The sequence below is a fragment of the Stegostoma tigrinum genome, chromosome 33 (assembly GCF_030684315.1).
Source record: "Stegostoma tigrinum isolate sSteTig4 chromosome 33, sSteTig4.hap1, whole genome shotgun sequence".
NCBI lineage: Eukaryota > Metazoa > Chordata > Chondrichthyes > Orectolobiformes > Stegostomatidae > Stegostoma > Stegostoma tigrinum.
Window position 1 is genome coordinate 11705413 of NC_081386.1, and position 20932 is coordinate 11726344.

At 39.5% G+C, this 20932-nt stretch overlaps 1 long non-coding RNA gene across 3 annotated transcripts in view; it reads left to right on the plus strand.

Moving 5' to 3' along the window:
- The first annotated feature begins 1280 nt into the window (after window positions 1-1280).
- The window catches only part of LOC125467311 (uncharacterized), a 44236-nt gene continuing 24584 nt past the window's right edge, over window positions 1281-20932 (plus strand). For all 3 annotated transcript variants that reach the window (XR_007250606.2, XR_007250605.2, XR_009442891.1), the window contains exons 1-2: window positions 1281-3053; window positions 5906-6023. This is a non-coding gene — a long non-coding RNA (uncharacterized LOC125467311). The remainder of the gene's footprint in view (window positions 3054-5905; window positions 6024-20932) is intronic.

The following is a 20932-nucleotide window of genomic DNA, read 5'->3' on the forward strand; positions in this document are numbered from 1 at the left end:
ATAAGCCTTTATTTTTTGCAATAACCTTTGATGTGGGACCTTGCCAAATACTTTCTAGAAATCTAAGTACAATTCTCTTTAATCCAAAGCACAGTACTTTTTTGAAGAGTACCAATACATTGGTTAATCTTGATTTATCTTTCACAAAATCATGTTGACTGTACCCTGATTATCCTAAGTTTTTCTAAGAGTCACACAACATCTGCCTTTAATTATAGCTTCTAGTATTTTCCTGATGACAGATGTAAAGCTAATTGGCCTGTGATTGGCTTATTTCATTCTCTCTCCCTTTTTGAATAAAGGTGCTACAGTTGCCAGTTTCCAATCCCGATGGAAGCTTCCTTGAATCCAAGGAGTTTTAAATTAAAACCAAATGATCCACTCTTTCACAAGTTGTTCTTTTCAGAACTTGGTAGATGAAGGCTATTGAGGCCAGTGGACCCATTATCCCACAGTTCTATCAATTTACTCAGTACTAATTCCCTAATAGTTGTAATTTTCTTGAGTCCCTCTTTCCCCTCATTTTCTGAGATAATGTTTTTCCTGGGATTTTTTTTGTATCCTTAACGTGAAGAAAAATGTAAAATATCTGTTCAATGCATCTTCCATCTCTTTATTTTCTGATATTAATTCCATATACTCACTTCCTTTCAGATGAACTTACTGCATTGGCTCCTTTCTTTTTCAAATATTTATTGAAACTCTTACTACCTGGTTTTATATTTCTAGCTTGCATTCCTTCGTACCTTAATTTTCCCTTCTTATTAATCTTTTATACATTCATTGCTATTTTGTTATATTCTGTCCAATCAGATTCTAGACATGCTTCCGAGCTAATGGCTTTGAATGGAAAACTTTCAGCACCCTGCTAGGTAACATTGTCAGTCCATCTCCATTGAAGCATTGGTGTTGTGTCCCACTTGTTATTTATATGCCTTAGTTTATTAGGGTGTTGAGTATGTCTTCCAGTTTTGTTTCTCAGTGGTTAGTACACCGGGTCTAATTCAATGTGTTGTTGGAGTTCCGATTAGAATATCAGGCCTCCAGAAATTCCCTGGCATGTTTGTGCTTGGCTTGTGTGGTTATGGATGGAACAAAAACAGAAGTTGCTGGGAAAGCCCACCAGATCTGGCAGCATCTGTGAAGAGAAAATCAGAGCTAACATTTCAGGTCCAGTGGCCCTTCCTCAGAATGGTTCTGAGGAAGGATCACCAGACCAGAAATGGCAATTCTGTTTTTTCCTTCACAGATGCTGCCAGATCTGCTGGGCTTTCCCAGCAACTTCTGTTTTTGTTCCTGATTTATAGCATCCACAGTTCTTTTGGTTTTTATTTGGCAATTATGGGTGTGTTGTCCCAGAAATTCATTTCTCTCTTGGTCCGTGTGTTGTGAGACAAGTGAGAATTGGTCGTGTCTCTTGGTTGCTGGTTGGTGTTCATGTATCCGTATTGTCAATTTTCTTCCAGTTTGGTCTATGTCGTGTTTCTCACAGTCCTTGCATGGTATTTTGTATATTACACTGGTTTTGCTAGTTTTGGGTATGGGGTCCTTCATATTCATCAGTAGCTGCTGTAGGGTGGTTGTAGGTTTGTGGGCTATCCTGATATTTAGGGGCCTGATAGGCTTGTGGTCATTTCTGAAATGTCCTTGATGTATGGCAAGGTGATTAGTGAGTCTGGTCTTGTTGTGTCTTCCTGTTACTGTCTGTCTCCGAGGTAATGGTGAATTGTGCTTTTCAGATACCCATTCCTTTAGATGTAAAGTGTTTCTGTTCTGCTTGGTGTAGTTCCAGGTTTCTGCAATTGTTGTGGCTCATTTAAATAGTGTCCTGATGCAGCTCCATTTGTGAGTGTTAATGGGTTTGCTAGTGTAATTGAGTATCTGGTCCAAATGTGTGGTCTTTCTATACATGATAGTCTGGTGACCCCTGTTGTTTTTGTGTTCTATTATTATGTCCAGGAAGGGTAGTCAGTTGTTATTCTCTTCTTCTTTTGTGAATTTTATCCTGGTGAGGATGTATATGTGTCGATGGGTTACTTCTAATTTTGCACATTTGATCATCAAAAGGGTGTCATCTACATATCAGACCCAAAGTTTGGGTTGTATAGTGGTGAACTACAAATCTTCTCAAAAACTTTAAATTCTGTCTGATCTTCTCACCTTCAAGCCAAGGGCAATTGTACACTTTTCTTTAAGTTTCATACTAACTTGAACATTCTTAGTTAACCACAGATGGTGGGTACACTGCTTAGAATGTTTCTTTCCCATTGGACTGTATCTATTTGGAGGATTCTGAAATACACCCTTTAAGCGTCTTTAAGAAATCCATTAAACATTCAATTTTTGTGTTTGCTATTTTAGATGAATGGACAATATACATCATTACCTCATTCTGCACAGAAAATATATTACCCTCCATAGCGTTGCTTTATTTTCCAATGCATTGTTTTGAAATGATGCTCTTGCACACTTTTGGGGCATTTTTAACTGAACACATTTGGAACAGAATCAACAGCAATGTTAGGTTTGCACCATGCCAGGTTCTGCTGTTCACGTTTGTTAATACAGTAAACTGGATGTGATGTAAAATGAATGATTCACCCAATCTCATCAATCTCTGCCTGGTAATTTGGGTTAAAATTACACTATTGTGCCTGTACACTTTGCCCTGACCTAAAATTCTACCTGGAGTCTCGGGTGTTAAATGCTACGATTTGGTAAAAATGAACCCTTCCTTTCTTTGCCGTCATGTGAAAATCTCTCATACTGATCTGACCAATAAGAAACATGTTTCATACAGATTACCAAGAGACTCAATAGATGCAACCATAGATGTGATGTGTGGTATTTCATGGAGGTGAATTAATCTGTCATGCCCATAAGCTGGAGAGCTGGCAAGAGTACTGTGCCACTGAAGTGGCAATCATGCACTTAACTGAGCAATGGCAGGCATTTCCCAGGACCAATGATGCTGGCGCTGGAGATCACACCCACCAAGAGCTGTCAACCATGTACTATACAGAACATATACAACAATGTCAGAGAACTCTCTAGTAAGTACCAACGAGTATAAGTTTTTTTCAATAGAGTATGAAATAGACTCTGTGTGGAAGACATTACATTGGTACCATCACCTCTGGAATATTTCCATGCATCAAACATTCATTATAAATTGAACTTTATTTGATAAATGTAGTCCATAACCAGCATTCCAAGAAGTTTGACTTGATCAAGATGACACAGTCTATATCTTCACCTGGCGCCTTTCTTGATTTTTCTGTCTCTCCATGCCTTAATTGTTATGTTTGGGTAAAATTTCTGTATATCTCATTTAGTTCAGAGTAATACAGAGATAGTTCTAAACTTGAACAGTTTATCTATATGACTTTAAAATCATCAAACTTCACAGGACTTTCAATGCACACGTCGTCACAGCTAAGAGCGACATGCCTCACTTGTCTCTAGAATTTTCTTTTTGAAGGTCAGCTGTCAATGTCTTGACTCCTTTGATCTCTCCACAGGCTAAAGCCATCAGCATTGTATGAGGATCTGTGATTAAAAAAGCATAACCAATCATACGATTCCCCCATTAAGCAAATGTTTTATTTTCAATTAAATAATTCTAACAACAAACCAATATACATCAAGAGAAAAAACAGAAGTTGCTGGAAAAGCACAGCAGGTCTGGCAATTAATAAAATGAGATCTGAGAAAGGGTCACTGGACCCGAAGCATTAACTTTGCTTTTTCCTTCACAGATGCTGCCAGACCTGCTGAGCTTTTCCAGTTTTTGTTACTGATTTACAGCATCCATTTCTTTCAGTTTTTATTCAATAAACATCGATGCTTTTCTTAGAGCTAACCTTGCCTGTTTCCATGATTCAAAAGAAGAAAACATGAAGAAACAATCAAGTAATGTAGAAAGATTGGTGATCGGACAAGTTTAATCAAACACTACCTTAATATTTAAATTTAAGATTTTGTTTTCAAGTAATTTCTCCATATTTCAATGATGTATTTGATTGTATATACATCTTTGCTTAAGTTCACTTCTCCCCAAAATTGGACTTCTCCTCAAACTTTGCTTCACCCACCCTCTTATTTAAAATTGCTGTGTTCAGCTATTACATTCCTACATCTGGAATTGTTCACCAGTGTATTGCACCGTGTAACACGCCTGCTTTCAAAAAATCTATTTGACTTGTCCCTTCAGTTTGGTAACTTAACATCTCCAACCATCTAATTTCTCTGTATGCTCAGGCACCATCACGTGCCTTTCCTCCTTGATGAAAAATGCTTTTTTGCCATTTTCTTCAGAGAGAGGCACAATGTAATTTTGTCTTGTTGACTGCAATGGAATGAAGATTTGAAAACTTTATTGAGACACTGTCTTAGAATTTGTCCTGACCCAGCTTTATATTTTTTGTTGACATGCAGTCAACCTATGGAAGTTGGAACTGGCTGAAGTACAACTGAGACCCCAGTTTCTGACAACTTTGTTTTCTCTTTTATGAAGTTTTAAAAATACCGATAAGTAAAAAGGACACACCCATGTGCTATAATTTTCCTGATCATTTTGCTTGCTTTAGCAGTGATTTTTGCTGTATATATTAGATTCAAATAGTTTTGCATCAGTGTGGGATTTTTTAAAACAATTCCAGCTTGATCCATCATTTCATGTGCTGGCACAGCCTCATCAGTTGCTGCCAAATATCTTACAGTGATTCCTAGACCATATTGTCAGGAAGTGAAAGCATGGCCACAGCTTCCTCCCACTTTGCTGAACACATCACAAGCCTAAGTATTGGAGAGGATGAAGCAATAATCTCTTTTGATATTACATCCATGTATGTAAACAATCTAGCACAGGAAACCATTTCAGTGATAGAAGCAATATCAAAACATGCACAGGAATTCCAACAAATGTTCACTTCCCTCTCAGTGCCACTGTAAAAGCCTTAGCCTGTCTACTAACCACATCTCATTTAGCAATGACAGTTAGGAACAAACTTAATGCTTTAGGAATGGGCTTGCAAAACTCAACTCCAGCGCTTCCAACACTATGATTGCATCAGGAAAACTATTCCCAAAAAGTTGGCAGCAGTATAAGGATGGCATGCATGTAGTCATTCATCCTGATGGAATAAACTATTTCCACAGTGATGTTAATGACAGATACACAATTAAATTCACATCTAAGGAAGAAGGAGGTGTATAAAAGTTTTTCCTTTTGTGTTTGATTATGTGAATAGGAGTATTAGCAAACTGTCAGGCAGAAAACAATGTAACAATGTTTTATTATAACTCCAAGGTGTCTATTAAAACAAATCTCTGCATTATATACTGTCTCATTTAATTTCTTTGCTGTAAATCAGTTAGCTTTTAAATTACATCCAATTTCCTCTGGAGAAATTTATACTTGTTTTCACCGACTTCAAAACCTTCCCCCACAACCGAAGGTAATGAAGATGAAAACCCAAAACAGACACAATTCTTTCACTAATCTCCTGGCAATTGGCACATTCGGGACAGTTTTTTTTTGAGCTCACATAGCTGGCACAGAAACTTGTCTGCCAAGCACACATACCGAGAAAACACTGGCATGATCCCCACTATTTTCCACCCACAGTTCTGTAGTATGTGTGGCCGGCAGGCAAGACTCCCTGTCAGTAGCACAAACTCAGGAAGTTCCCCTAGATCACCAAGGCCATCCTTCCAAACAAAAAAAACTTGTATAATTGGCCTTGTCACTGACTCATTCTAATTTACTTAATCTCCCAGGCGAGGCAAACTTTTATATGTTTTCTCCTGATCCTCAAAGGCAGTTGAGTCCAATTCGTCAAGCTAACATTATCACATAGCGAACTTTATTCATCCCTGATGCTTATCTTTCTATTCATTCAAGGGATTAACTAACTGGTGACGAAAGAAGCATGGCAAGGGAAATTGAGAGCGCTGTGGTAAAATTGGATCATGTGCACAAATTACAATCAACGATCAGGCATTCAATGAAAGTCAATTCTGTGAGTAAACATTGAAATCACTGTATGTAGTTTGTATATCCAACTAGACCTGCACAATAAATATGTAGTGCAATATGCTTGTTATTTTTAAAATATTCATTCATGGGATGAGGGCATCATTGGCAATGCCAGCATTTATTGCTCACTGCTAATTGACGAGAAGGTAGTCAAGAGCCATTGGCTTTGTGGGTATTTGGAGTCATGTATAGGCCAGACTTGGTAAGGATGGCTGTTTCCTTCCTTGAAGGATATTAGTGAACCAGACACATTTTTCTCGACAATCGAAGAATTGGTGTCATCATTAGACTCATATTTCCAGTATTTTTCTCAATGAATTAAAATTCCACCATCTGTCACGCCAGGATTCAAACCCAGGTCCCCAGAATATTACCTGAGTCTCTGGATTAACAGACAACACTATTAGGCCATCACCATGCCCGTAAATCACTAATATGTCCCAGTCAACAGACATAGAACAGATGTTAAATCCAATAAGGCAAAGAATACAGCAGCCACAACTGAAATCTCTTACTAGTGTTTACAGGTCCAGTAGATCTTCTTAAATGCTTTAAGATAGGTGGATTGGCCTCAAAGGAATGGCAGAACCTCAGTATTAGAAAACATACTAATAATAGATAAAACTTAGTCACTGGAACAGTTAAAGTGAGACCATTACATTGTTTGATTGAAAAATCGAACAAGTATTTGAAACAAAGGATAATACCAGTGATAGAAAAAGAGTAAGACAGTAGAATTACCTTGGATTGCTCTGGCAAAGATGCACTGAATGATCATTTTCTGATTTGAGAACTTTATAATCTCAATTTTCACAAATATTTAATTAGAGAACAAAATTACTACATAACTCACAACCTCCTCTAGAGCATTTTGAATGTCATTTTCTCCTGTACAATGTTGAATATTGCTACTTAGACATTCTGAGGCCTCACCTCCTGGTTCAGAGATGTACAATGGTTAGAGGAAGTGAAAGTTAATTAATGTGGAAACAGGAAGCAATGACATCAAACTGCAAAATTTGGAGCTTCATTGTCACTTGTTTAAAATGGAACATGACTGTTGTTATATTGTCACTTCTGTTTGTTGTGAATTTGAAAATGCACTGACACAAAGGCAGCAAAGAGAAAAAAAACAAAGAGCTACTTCCACTGGAGCTTGATATAGCCAAAGGATATGGGACGTTTCTAGTAGGCCATCTCTCACTTTCTAGACTCTACACCTGGTTTAGCATATCTATAGTCTCATCTTAAACTTTATTGAACATTCTTTGTAACAGCGTTACGTGCAAATATTTGTTCTGGTTTGATTTCTTCCAACAAACATCATTTCTGTGTTTTTTGCATCATGTAAACAGCATTAAAATGTATGATTAATTGCAACTTTGGCAATTAAAATAATGACTTACATGTTCATAGAATCCCGACAAGGTGGAAGTAAGTCATTCAACCCATGGAGCCCACACCAACCCTCTGAAGGGCATCCCATCCAATCCTTGTCATCCTACATTCCCATGGCTGATGCATCTAGCCTGCACATTATGGGCAATTTAGTATGGCCAATTCACCTAATCTGGGCACTGGGAGGAAACCTGAGCACCTGGAGGAAACCCATGCAGAATTTACTAGCTCCACACAGTCATTTACCTGAGGGTGGAATTAAACCCAAATCCCTGGTGCTGTGAGGTAGCAGTGCTAACCACTTTCCAACCCTTATTTAAGCTAAGACAAAATAGAGATTCTTGCTAGAATAGGAAACTCAGTGAATGTTCGACATTGCAGTGCAGTAGTCACCTAAGTGTGACAGAAATGATCATTCCATTGAATTTTTGGGGAATGTGTGTATAGTTTTGAGATGTTTTAAGTAAAACAGCGAAGGTATGTTACAGTTTTCTTTCTCCCAAGTCACAAAAATGTGTAAACATATAAATGTAAAAGCCCCCCTGGTGAAAAAAGAGTAAGATACAGACAAGAAATATTGCATCATACTTTATAACTACGGCAGTGTTTGGTAGTGTAATATAATCTGTGTCAAAGGATAACTGAGCGGTAATCAGAATCAAAAGTTGAAAATTCACAGATTAGCAGCTTGGAGGACATCACAAGGAAACTGGTCAAAGCGATGAAAATAGAGAAAGCTCTTCAGGGACCTTCATTTAAACATAACCTGCAGAGAATGAAAATAAAGCAAGAACAAGGGGAAAATGGATTTTATTCCAATAATATCAGAGCTGGCAATCAGCAGCATCTTTCTCTGACCCACGAGCATCCATTCTCCAAACATCAGGCAAAAGCTTTGGCCAGTTAGCCACATCTGGATTTGGAAATAACATTGTGGTAGAAATATCATAAAGGCACAGGAATCAAACAATTAAAACAAAAATAAATTTTAGTACAAATGAGCACATTACTTAATTGTTATGCCATAATAATGCGGCATTACAATAATGAAATTAAATGCACCCCTTTTCATGTCCAATATACATGACATGCAGCAGTAATCATATCTAGGGTGCATAGGCTGGGACTTTTTTCACTAGAGCATAAAAGGCTGAGAGGTGACCTTATAGAGATTTATTCAATCATGAGGGGTATAGAAGGGGTTAATTGTAGTTATCTTTTCCCTAGGATGGGGGATTTCAAGACTAGGGGGCATATTTTTACGGGGAGATGGGAGCAATTTAAAAAAAAGGCAAGAAGAGGAGCACACATGAGGGGCAAATCTTTCACACAAATGGTAGTTTGCATGTGGATTGAACTTCCTGAGGGAGTGGTGGATGTGGGTACAGTTATAATGTTTAAATGACTCTTAGATAAGTGCATGAATAGGGAAGGTTTGGACGCTTATGGGCCAGGAACAGGCAGGTGAGACCAGTTTTGTTTGGGATTACATTCGGCATGGGCTGGGTGCACCAAAGTGTCTGTTTTCATGCTGTATGACTTTATGCACTAAGTCATGGAAGGTGGTAGGACAGGTTGAGGACGTGAATACTAAAGCATATGGTTTCCTAGTGGTGATATGTAGGCAACAAGATTAAATTGAATTTATATAAGACACTAGGTCTGCATCAACTGGAATACTGCAACCAGTTCTGAGTGTCACACTTTAGAAAGCATGTGAGAGCAATGGAGGGCGTACAATAGTTTATGAGAATGGCTCCAGGGAAGAGAGATTTCTGTTATTGTTATACCTTAAAGAAGATGGGACTGTTCTATTTGGATAAGAGAAGACTGAGAAGAGATCTGATTCCAGTATTCAGAATTATAAGGGTTCTGGAGTAAACAAGGAGAACAGATTCCATTTCATGAAAGAATCAAGATCAATAAAGCAAAGGTTTAAAGTAAATCATAAAAACAGCAAAACCTATCTGAGGAACCCGATCAGCATGCCGCTAGGCTGTCAAACGCACTTTCTGATGGACGTGGCTTGAATCGAAACATTCAAAAAGGAATGAGATGGTTATTTGCAAAAGAATGATGCATGTAGCTATGGGGTAGGGCAGGAGAGTGGAATTTAGTGAGATCCTCATTTGGAGAGCTAGCACAGACACAGAGCTGAATGGCCTCCTACTTTGTAGCATTCTGTAAACATGAATGTGAACAATGCAGTTGGTCAGTCCTCTTTACAGCGGTATTCGATCCAGAGTCATTTTTGTTCTGGAAATCCATAACAAGGAGCTGATCAGTTTGCTGGGATGTAACTAGATTTGTTGTACTTCAGCAGAGAAAATCCTGGTTTACACACTCAAACTGGAATTTCCTCATGCCACTTTGCAGAGATATGAGGACTTAGATTCCTATAAAGAAGCATAATCTCGTGCAGTTTCTTTGGATTGTAGTTTTCCTCAAAGTTGTTGATTGAATGTTGGAAAATGTTCTGTTATATCATTTCTTTCTCTTATATTCCTGCATTCTGTAATCCTTCAGCATCCTTACAATGTTATGCTGATGAACACCGGTATTTTACTATTTCATTATAGTTTGTTAAAGGTTCAGTGGATTGCAGACACTGAAGTTTAAATGAAACAAAGAATTGAAGTAGTGATCTGACCTCCACATAACAGCCAAAATAGCATTTGATGTTCTGACCTAATGATATATTTGAATCTATAACTCATCTGAAAGTTGAGTATCTCAATAGTGCAGCACTGCCTTATCATCCTTAATTTATGTGCACATGTCCTGCAGTGGGAGTTAAAGCCAAAATCGTCTCACTCAGGGGCAAATGTACTACAGACTGATTTCTATTTCTATACTCACCTTTGAAAGTGTGCACCAGTTTTTAAAATGCACTGGTTCCCAGGATCCTTTCACTGAGATGTAAGAACTGATTGAGAGGTAACCAAGATTACTTCTAGAGACCGAAATAATGGGAACTGCAGATGCTGGAGAATCCAAGATAACAAGATATCCAAGATAGCCTTTCTGATGAAGGGTCTAGGCCTGAAACATCAGCTTTTGTGCTCCTGAGATGCTGCTTGGCCTGCTGTGTTCATCCAGCTGCACACTTTGTTATCTTGGATTCTCCAGCATCTGCAGTTCCCATTATCTCTGATAGAATTATAGATCAGGTTTGATTGAGGCCACAAATCTACAATTCTCTGGTTATTTTGCCAATCACCATAAATCAATATCTTTTGGTTACCACCGCTAGAAACAGATTCCCCTTATTTACCAAATCAATACTCATCATGATTTCAAAAACCTCCATTAAATCTGCCCACAATCTTCTCTGCTCTAACGAGATCAGTCCCAGCTTCACTCATCTTATCATTTAACTGCACTTTCTCATCCTTGTTACAATTATATAAGTGACTATAAAAAGCCACAAAGCAAAAAGTTGGCAGGATATACACACAGATGGAAGACTTTATTATACTGTTGATATATAATCATTCTAGTGGTCCCAGGCACTCTATCCTCAGTTACTATACAAATGCAGACCTGAAGATCCCAGGTTCAACTTCAGGGCTGCACTGTTAGCCAGCTGATCTAACTAGGTCAGCAGCAAGTGCTGTATTTCTTTCCTTAACTTCATTAGAGGGCCAGAGATAAAATAAATCATGGTTACACATTTTTGATGGTCTGCAATGGTTTTGGAGAAGGCAAGGTTAACCCCACACCAAATAGCCTGGCAATATTCAGTGTGCAGGCTTGCCTAGGGAGAATGGCTGCTCAGTAAACATACTAAAAGGACTGCTAACACTCATAGAACCAAGCTTCAGCGAGAAATGAGAAAAATGTGGAAACAAAACTACATGTGAGTTTAAAACGTTGTAACGAGGCATTACAGTCAATAAACCAAATGCACTCTTTCTGTGATAATGGGAACTGCAGATGCTGGAGAATCCAAGATAACGAAATGTGAGGCTAGATGAACACAGCAGGCCCAGCAGCATCTCAGGAGCACAAAAGCTGACATTTCGGGCCTAGACCCTTCATCAGAGGAAAGAAGGGTCTAGGCCCGAAACGTCAGCTTTTGTGCTCCTGAGATGCTGCTGGGCCTGCTGTGTTCATCCAGCCCCACATTTCGCACTCTTTCTGTGCCCCATCTAAAGGTAGTGGAGCAATGGCACCTGTGCATTAGTCATAGAAGATGGCAGAACGTGGGCAATAATGCCTACAGTTTACTATACTCCTGTATCCTTGTAGATGTGACAATGAAATTTAAATCTAAATCTAATCATAGCATAGAGTAAAAGGGCAAGGAGCTTTTCAGGACCTTTAGGTGCCAAAATGAGAAAAAATGGGGAAACAAAACTACTTGAGAGTTAACTTTTCAAAAAGCGCTTTAAAACTGAGATGAAAAATAAATTGCAGTTTTTGTTTTCTAGTGCTTCATACTAAGAAAACTGAAATGCAAATCAAAACTGCAGCAGTCTTGAATGCTCACTTAACTTGTGCTGCTCTTCCATGCATTTCCACATGCTCCCTGAGAAACAACCACATCCAGGGCTCCATTGTGGGCCAACAAAAACTTACTTTGAAGTACTTCTGTTGGAAGTTGGTGCAGCTGCAGGCTAGATCAATACCTCCCACACACTATAGTTTGTCCAGGTCTGTCCTACATAACAGTCATAATCAGGAATGTCTGTAAACAGATTTAAGACCTATAAAAGGACAAAGGATGTAATAGACTGAGAGAGTGACTCTCTGTGACTTCGAGACTTCTGAGGGATCTGTATTGATAGTGGTGCAAAACTTAAGAATTTTTGAAAATATCAGAATAGTAATATCTAAATTGATCTTGTAAGATAATTTATGCAAATTAGGATGCTCTTCTATCTTGGGAGTATAAAAGGCAGGCAAATGGTTCGGTTGGGAACATGCCATAGAAAAATGTGCCAAGAATGAGAATCTTAATGATGTAAGGTAATCTCCATGACTATTTTGCTTTCCTCTGGATTTAAAAGCACAACTGCCAAAGGTGAATAAGCTTCGTTTTTATTGAGAATTTAAGAATTACTACAGAGTTTTCCCTTGGTTACTGTGGCAGGCAAGCGGAGGAGGCACAGGGCTGGTAAAATGGTGAGGGGCCAGGTTAAGCGAATGTCTAGGGGCTGCCAGTGATGGGAGCAGAAGTCTACATGTTCCAAAAAGAGCATAGCAATGTCATCCATTAACAGGTTTGCCATCCTTCCATGGAACCTTTCCCCCTTGGCCATTCAGTATATTAAATGATAATTCGATCCAGTTGCTTTTCCACTTCAACCTCTATCCTTGATTGTTTTTTTCTAATCATTCTTGGATTGAGGGAATTGCTGGTTGGTCAGCATTAATTATCTATCCCTAACTGCCCACGGGACAGTTAAGAGTCAGCCACATTGCTGGGGGTTTGGAGTCATATGTAGGCCAGATCAGGTAATAATGGCAGTTTCCTTCCTTAAAGGTCATTAGTGAAACAATTCTGATCATTGACAGTGGATTCATGGTCATCATGTTTTTATTAAATTCAAATTCGCCAATCTGCCATGGCAGGATTTGAACCCAGAAAATTACCTAGGTCTTTGGATTAACAGTTCACAATAATAGCTCTCGGCCACTAACTCCCCTTAAGGATTGGATGACAAGCTTGCAGGAGGCAGATTACATGTTTGCCTCTGGGAATATTGCTAAATTGTTTCCACCATTAGGCAAGAGCATGGTCAGAATGCTCAGGTCCCAAAACCCACAGGAAAATCATGTTTCTGTGCTTAATTAACATTCAGCCTTGGGTCTGCTTCAGCTTCTTGTAGGGTGTAAAAGAATGAAAAGAAATATCAGGGCTGAGGACTCCTTGAATGAATAACCAAATTACTTCTAATGCACATCCAGACACAGGGGACAGTTCAACTACAATCAAAATAAAGCAGCACATACACATCATTTACTTCCCCCACCCCCACCAAGAATAATTATGATTTGGAAACTAATGTATTTGGGCAGGTGCGGAACAAACAGAGGAAAGTGTAGGCGTGTGTCGGTAGAGAACCATGGACTGTTGGCTCCAAAGCTGAAGCTTGCACTGTCTTATGAAGCACAAGCCACCTAAACTAAACCAGATGTGCGGATTCACTGCCAAGTCTAAAACCATTTACTGTAAGTGTAGTGGTGAGAAGCTACACACCTCGGTTGTGTCCAGCCAGCAGTGCATGCTGTCAGAATCTTTGGAAGGTCAAGTAGTCAGCAGAGGTTTGAACACCTGATGGCACCCAGCCAAATCATCCCGTTCTCTATAAGTGAGCTCCAACCCATTCAGATGTTGGCAACATGGCTGCTTCAGCAAAGTTTTTTTCAGTGAACCAGAGAAGCCAAAACATTCAACATAAGCTGAACGGATAGGATTGCTGCTTGGAAATGCACCAGAAACCTAAGTTACATGGGTGTTTCAAAAACAGTGGTCAAAATACCTATGATGTTCCACTCAAAGTCCTGCTTTAAGGCCAATACCAACACATGGAAAATTCCTGCCTTGGTGCTTATCAAGATAAGTGTCTTGAAATAACCTTATCAAGGTTAGCACATTGAATGAGCAAGGTGAAGGTTGTAGATTGTAAATCCTTTATTAATAAATCTGCTCTGAGAATGTGTTACATTCTGGACTAGAACTGCAATGTCTAAGGCTAAAATGCGAGAACATTTGTTCCATAAAAAATAAGAGAAGGACATTCAGCCCTTCAAAATCCTCAATTTAGCCACAACAGCTTGCAGTTATATAGTGCCTTTAATATCATGTTTCACTGGAGTATTATAAAACAGAATTCGACAATTAACTATTAATGTCATGGACCCATTGTGGCTCTGTATGTGTTATTACCCTTGCCCAACAAAAATCTATCAATCTCAGCTTTGAAATTGTCAAATGACCACCTCCCCAGCCTGAAAAACAAGTTTTCTCCGAGAGGACCACCACACTGTTGTCAAAGCTTCTGAAAATATTGTTTCCATAGAAGTGAAATGCAGCTGGATGGCCGCACCATATAGAGAACACGGCAACACTTAGGAGAAATGTTCGGCTCTCGGCACATCTGCCAGCTTCAATTTCCACGGATTGCTGATGCTGTAACAACTCACTGGATCATCGTAGTCTGTGGCAAAGCTATCACTGAAAGACTTTTAAAAAAATAAAGTACCAGCATTAACAAAGCTAAAATGGCAGGTCTGCTATTGTGCTACACAGAGCCAGAAAGGGGATTTCATGGCTCAGTCGAGGAGCCATCTTTGGAGCGGGTAAGAATGCCAATAAATCCTGTTAGGAAGGCCACAAAGGAAGAACCACCACAGAGGTTAGCAATAAAATGCCTTGAAATCACACCGTGTAATATTCGTAATGGACACGTTGTTGTATCCAGACGAAATTCCTTTATCATCTCTGTGATTTCAAGGCAAAAGTAGCTTTAGTGTGTAAACATCAGATTAGATTGAAGTGACTTTAGCTGTAAGAATTCCACAAACTCACTTTCTAGCTTGTTGGTTTTTCTCAGTCTAACTATTTTGATAAGGTTTAGTTGACTTTGGTATTAGTAATTGTTATCATGTTTTTACAAATGCATCCTAAATCACTTTTTTCTTGATGATTAAAACTCAGCACTATAATTGAGTAGAACAGCCTGTAAGATTATGACCATAAAAGCTGCAAATTCTCCTGCCCCAAGTGCTATGACATACAGCTCTATATATTTACGATACGTTAATAGTGAAAATACACATATGAAAATAACAACTGGCCAATCACAATCCTCAGACCAATAAAGGTGTGATGTGACTGATTCTTTTCACAAACCTGAGTATTCTTCTGAATGTCTACATCAAAAGATTGATCATACAACTCACACATAGATCATTAGAGGTTTCTTACTTAGAGTTTTAGACAACTGCTGGAGTCATGATTCCATGAGGGCTGGCAGCAAGATGTATTTAAAAGGGTAAGGGAAAATGTTTGGAAATATATGTTACTTTTCCATTTTGCTTTTCCCCACAGTTACACTGCTTACTTGTAACTTTAACACGTTCACTTTCAGTAATAAATCAACTACAACTTATGTAAACCGCACAGTCAAGCTGACTTTTTGCAAAGTGATCTAGTTTAATAGCTACACTACAGGAGCAAATCAGGCCTGACAAAAAAAAACTGTCGCAAATCTTTATTTCTGATTCCTAACATCATTGATGTCACCTGGGGGGAGATATGCTGATGATTTAAGCTTCCCGTGACTCTTTTCTCTCAAGTATTATTTCCAGCGATTTCCTGTTTTTAATGCCTGCTTGGTTTGGGACCGTGTCCTTTTCAAAGGACATCACCTACTTACAGTGTTGCAAACTTTTGCTCTTTCCCATTGTTAGCATGCTTTGATTTAGATTTGTCTCTTCCTCAGCCCCTCCCCCAACCTTCTCCCAACTCCTTTCAGTTCAAGGTACCTTCCGAAATCCTCCCACTTCCTCCAGGGAAATGACTGTGGTTTGTGTCAAGTACCTGATCGAAAAGAGTGTTCAAGTAATGTCTTGTCTCGCAAAGTAAAATAAAATTTATGTATTTAATATCAGCTCAGCCTTGAAATAGCAGGTGAAATCTAGTACAAAAATATAAGGAGATACAAAGTTCAACAATCAGTTGATTCTCTACTGAACCTTTATTACATTAAAAATTATCTAAATTAATAACAAAACTAATCCTTTTAATTGGTCTTTCTGAGATTAGAGACATTCCCATTAAACCAACTACATTTCAGTAGGAATTCCTATATGTGGCTGTAATTCAATTTTTGAGACATATTTATATTAAGCAATTTGTTTGGAAAAGTACTATCTCATTGGTTAACAGAAAACAATTGAACCTTTCACCTTATAACAGACTTGCTTTAAAAAACATTAGTTATGCGATATGGGAGTTACTGGTGAGCCAACATTTACTGTCCATCCCTAGTTGCCTTTGAGCTAAGTGACCAACTAAATTCGAGGCAATTTCAGAGGTCAGTTAAGAGTCAACCACATTTCTGTGGGTCCGGAGTTACAGGTAGGCCAGACCAGGTAAGGTTGAATAATGTTCTTCAGGGAAGGAAACTGAATCAGGTGGGTATTTTCAGCAATGGACAAAGTCATGGTGATCAGTGGATTTTTAATTTCAGATTATTATTGAACTCAAATGCCTCCATCTGCCATGATGGAATTTGAACCCAGGTCCTGAGGGCATTACCTGAGTTTCTGAATTAATAGACCATCGATTATACCATTTGGCCTTCCCCTACTAAAGATCTATCTTGTATTACATCTAGTGAAATGTTTGCTTTCTGAAAAAATAGATTTAATTTTCTGGCAGTTGTTGGAGCAGCACTGTCAGTCCCCTATGTGAGTCCCAAGCCAACTAACATTGTCAACCTAATGGACCACGGCTTCATAACTGGGCATTTCTGTGCTAGTCAAAAATTAAAAGAATAAAATTGAAAGATTATCAGCAGGCACACAAAGGGGCAGACCCGGTAAGAGGGGACCTCTGTAACGTCAATCTGGCCCACCAGGAGATCTGCTGAGGTAGGCAGCTGAAGCTGCCTCAACATTGACCATCGATTACAGAGGCGTGACACGGGCACAACCGTCAACTGGCCAATTCGCGTATGGGACTGCATCCTTTCAACTGTGCAGTCCCATCACTGGGTCATGGAACCTCTAGCTCTGATGGCCCTGGCCTATCTACAGAAGACCACATCAATTCAGTTACAGGAGACCACATGAACACATGTGAGATACAATCAGCCTTCACTTAAAGTTGTTGCTGTGTTTCTACAAATCACCACTTTAAATGGAATTCTGTCAGACGTTCATTATTGGAAAAACCCAAAGATTAATACACACTCCAAGTTGAAATCTTTTACTTTGCTAAAATTTGTCATTGGCAGCTAAATAACAGCTCAAATAAAGTATTTTTAAAAATGGGGAAGTAAAATGTAACTTACAACTTGCAATACCTCGCTCACTGTGACAATCCTGCTTCCTGATCCACCAAGTTGTTGCAGAACTCTCCACTCCTTGACCATTGAAGTGGTGGCCCATCTCCTGTTACCACCTGTCCAGACCCCCACCCCAGAATGAAAACACTGCCTTTTGCTATATTTTTCTCCTGATGAGCAGAATTTTAATTATCACAGGGATCAAGGTCTCAGGGGAGAAGGCAAATAAATAGAGTTGAGGATTATCCTATCAATCATGAACTCAATGAATGGCAGAGCAGACTTGACGGGCTGAATGGCCGACTTCTGCTCTAACATTTATGTCCCTATGTCGTGAGGAAATCTCCTGACTCGTTCACCTTTTCCCATCAAGTCCAATGATTCACGGTGAATACAAGCTCTTTAGAACCAAAGAACCATTCTGAAGCAAAGCCATATTCAACCTGAAACAATAAACTCTATTTGTGTCTCCTCATTCCCGACCAGAACTGATAAGATTTTCCAATGTTTTGTGTTTTTAGTTCAAATTGGCAGAGTGCCTTCTGAACAATTGAGTGAACTTGTTGAAATTAGGATTTTGTCTAAATAAAGAAGACCTTATTGTCCAGGGATGTGTAGGCTAGGTGAGTTATCCATAGGAAATACACAGTTACAGGAAAAAGGTAGGGAGGTGGGTCTGGGTGGGATGCTGTTCAGAGGGTCAGTGTGACTCGATGGGCTGAATGGCCTGCTTACACTCTGTATGGATTCTACAATTGTAATATGAGTGAGTTAAATGGAACTCTATGGTGGGAGTAGTCTCAAGGAAAGACAATTAGGAATGGGTAATTTTATAATCTGTGAGATTTTGAGATTTATGGAAGTGTACATGCTTCTACTCAGCCCCATGTCTTGACAATATGATGTGCTGGGGGTGCTAATTACCAACTGAACAACGTAACTGCTGGCAAATTGGAGGCCAAGAGCAGTCAGTCAGGTATATGAAGGCAGAAGCGGGACTGCAGAGCCATTTCCCTCAATGATTCTGATGAAACATTTGAGGAAATCTCTACACTTTTTCTGATGGTAAATAGCCCCTATGGATTGCAGAGTGGCGCCCTGCTCAACAACTGAGCTATTGGCCTCCTTAGAAATGTGCAGCTGGATTTTATAGGCTCCTGCTTGACATATTTTGACTTTGGGGAAAGAGGCATGCCAAATGTCAGGACCCCTGTCCACCTCCTTCATGCCCACCCCAATCTGCTAAACTGTATAATTTGCCAACCAGGTTGCCCCACCCTTCGGCCCATTTAGGTACTTAACTGCCCAATTTATTGGAAATTAAAGAGTTAAATCTGTCTCTACTCTCATTAAATGATGGGCAAGGAGATCTAGTGATAATGTTCCCATCTCTGGACTAGGAGGCCTGGGTTCAATCCACACCTGCTCTAGGTTTTTGCCATAACGTGTCTGTACAGGTTGATTAAAAATGGCCAAAATGTTGGGCAGTGGCATTCAGGGCAGAGTACAATGGTTGTCCCTTATAAAGTAAATAGGCGAGAGGATCCTATTGATCTGGAGCACTTGTACACACTAAATGCAGCACTAACCCCAGTCCATTAGCCCCTTCCTTCCTGCATGCCTGCTACCCAAACCGTAGCCCTTAAATACCACTTTATACCACCGTTCTGACCCTCTCCTACTTGTCTACAGTGGCCATTACTCCTTCCTGCATTGTCCTGCAGTCCCAGCAGGGCCCACTACTGAATTCCAACATAACTAAGATTACTATTCAGTCAGAATGCTTACCAAACGCCTCTCTCCACTATCCCCCAAACCCACACCCCATAGGTAGCAGAAGACCAGTTCGTGAAAGTTGCCAGCCCACCTAATTAGTGAGTAGCCCTAGCAGGGCTGGAGCACAAGACTGGCCATTACACAGTGATCATGGACAAGAGGCAGAAAGTCCAGGGCTTTTGATTAGGAAGGAATTGGGGACTCTAGGGGAGTGGAGTGGGCTGAGACATTAAGCTGTGAGTAGGCCATCAGGATCCATTATACTTCCACTCCACTCCCCAACCCTACAGCCCATTCCATATTTCACTCCGATAAGAGATATATCTCCAGCATCACTACACAGTGCGCATGCGCACTTCAAAGATCATGCAGTAACTCTCAAGTCACATCAGTGGCACCACCAACATCGAGCGCTTGTTACTTCAACACAAGCTGTAATTTCAAATGGTGAATTAGGAAGGAATGTCTTTGGATTCACTCCAAAGTGAAGCAGCTGGAATGGAAACTCTACTGAAGGAGGCTTTGCACTTGGCATTTTACACCAAAGTTCAATCAAAAGTTAATGCAAATGTGAGGTCTGTGTAGTAGAGTGGTTCTACAACAACAACATAGTGCTTAACTAATCCCAAATGGTATGTAAACTAAAAGTACTCCCAGAAATGCAACAAAGACAATTTCTATATCACGCTCTTTAATTTGTGTCCTGAAGGTTAACAGCTGATTAGAACAGCTGTCTTGTTTGTAACCAAGGCTGTTCAATTTGTCTACAGCACTCCAGTGTGGGGATAAACTGGCTGCCATTATAAAACCCAAAGGGAAAGCAGCACATTAATGTGCCATTTACTCTTTGCATCAATTCAGGCAGGGAAATTGTTAGTTTCCCACCCTTCTGTCAAAAAGCCCTTGCCACAAGATCAGAGTGCAGTTGAAGTGTTTTGTGGATTCATGAAAGTAAAGTTCAAGAATTATGACTAGGCGAATGACTGTACTTTGCCAGTTTGTGTATAGTTTACTAGCCTATCTTGTCATCAAATAATCAACACCAGAAAGGTCCAGCACATCACAAATCATAACATTTTCATTTCCTGATAATTATGTCAGTTAGAAATTTCTTGTGCTGATGTAATAACCAAGAGCCAATCAGTGATGACTAGCACATATTATATTGACATGATCTTATCTGTGGTGTAAGGTTGTAAAACACGAATAATTTTGCCTTATTTTGAATAGGATCTGATATACAGTCCAGACCGTCTTCCTTTAACATTAAACCATAAAGTCTTTGTCTAAAAATATGCTTGAATAGTAAATAAGTGTTTGTAAGGAGGGTTGTGTGACTACTGAACCTGAAGATTTTGATGTTTTTCACCAGGTGACCAAGTCATATTGATGCTATTCCAATTTGGTTGCATGTGCTCCTCTATGACCTGACACCTTAGCAAATGGTTTGCAAGGTAAAAATAAGACTGTCACCTCATTAGCTGAAAGTCTGAAATCGCGGCACGATGATCTATTACAATCTGCAAGTTTTGACATTCAGAAATTAACAGAAATGTCAGCTGCAGTTCAGTTATCTGCCCTCTCTCTGAATTAATCGCTCAAGCACAGAATCCAGGCTGACTGTCTAGCAGGAGTGCTGCACAGTCAGAGGCCCCATCTTTTAAATGGGTCATTAAATGCAAAAGACCATGACTAA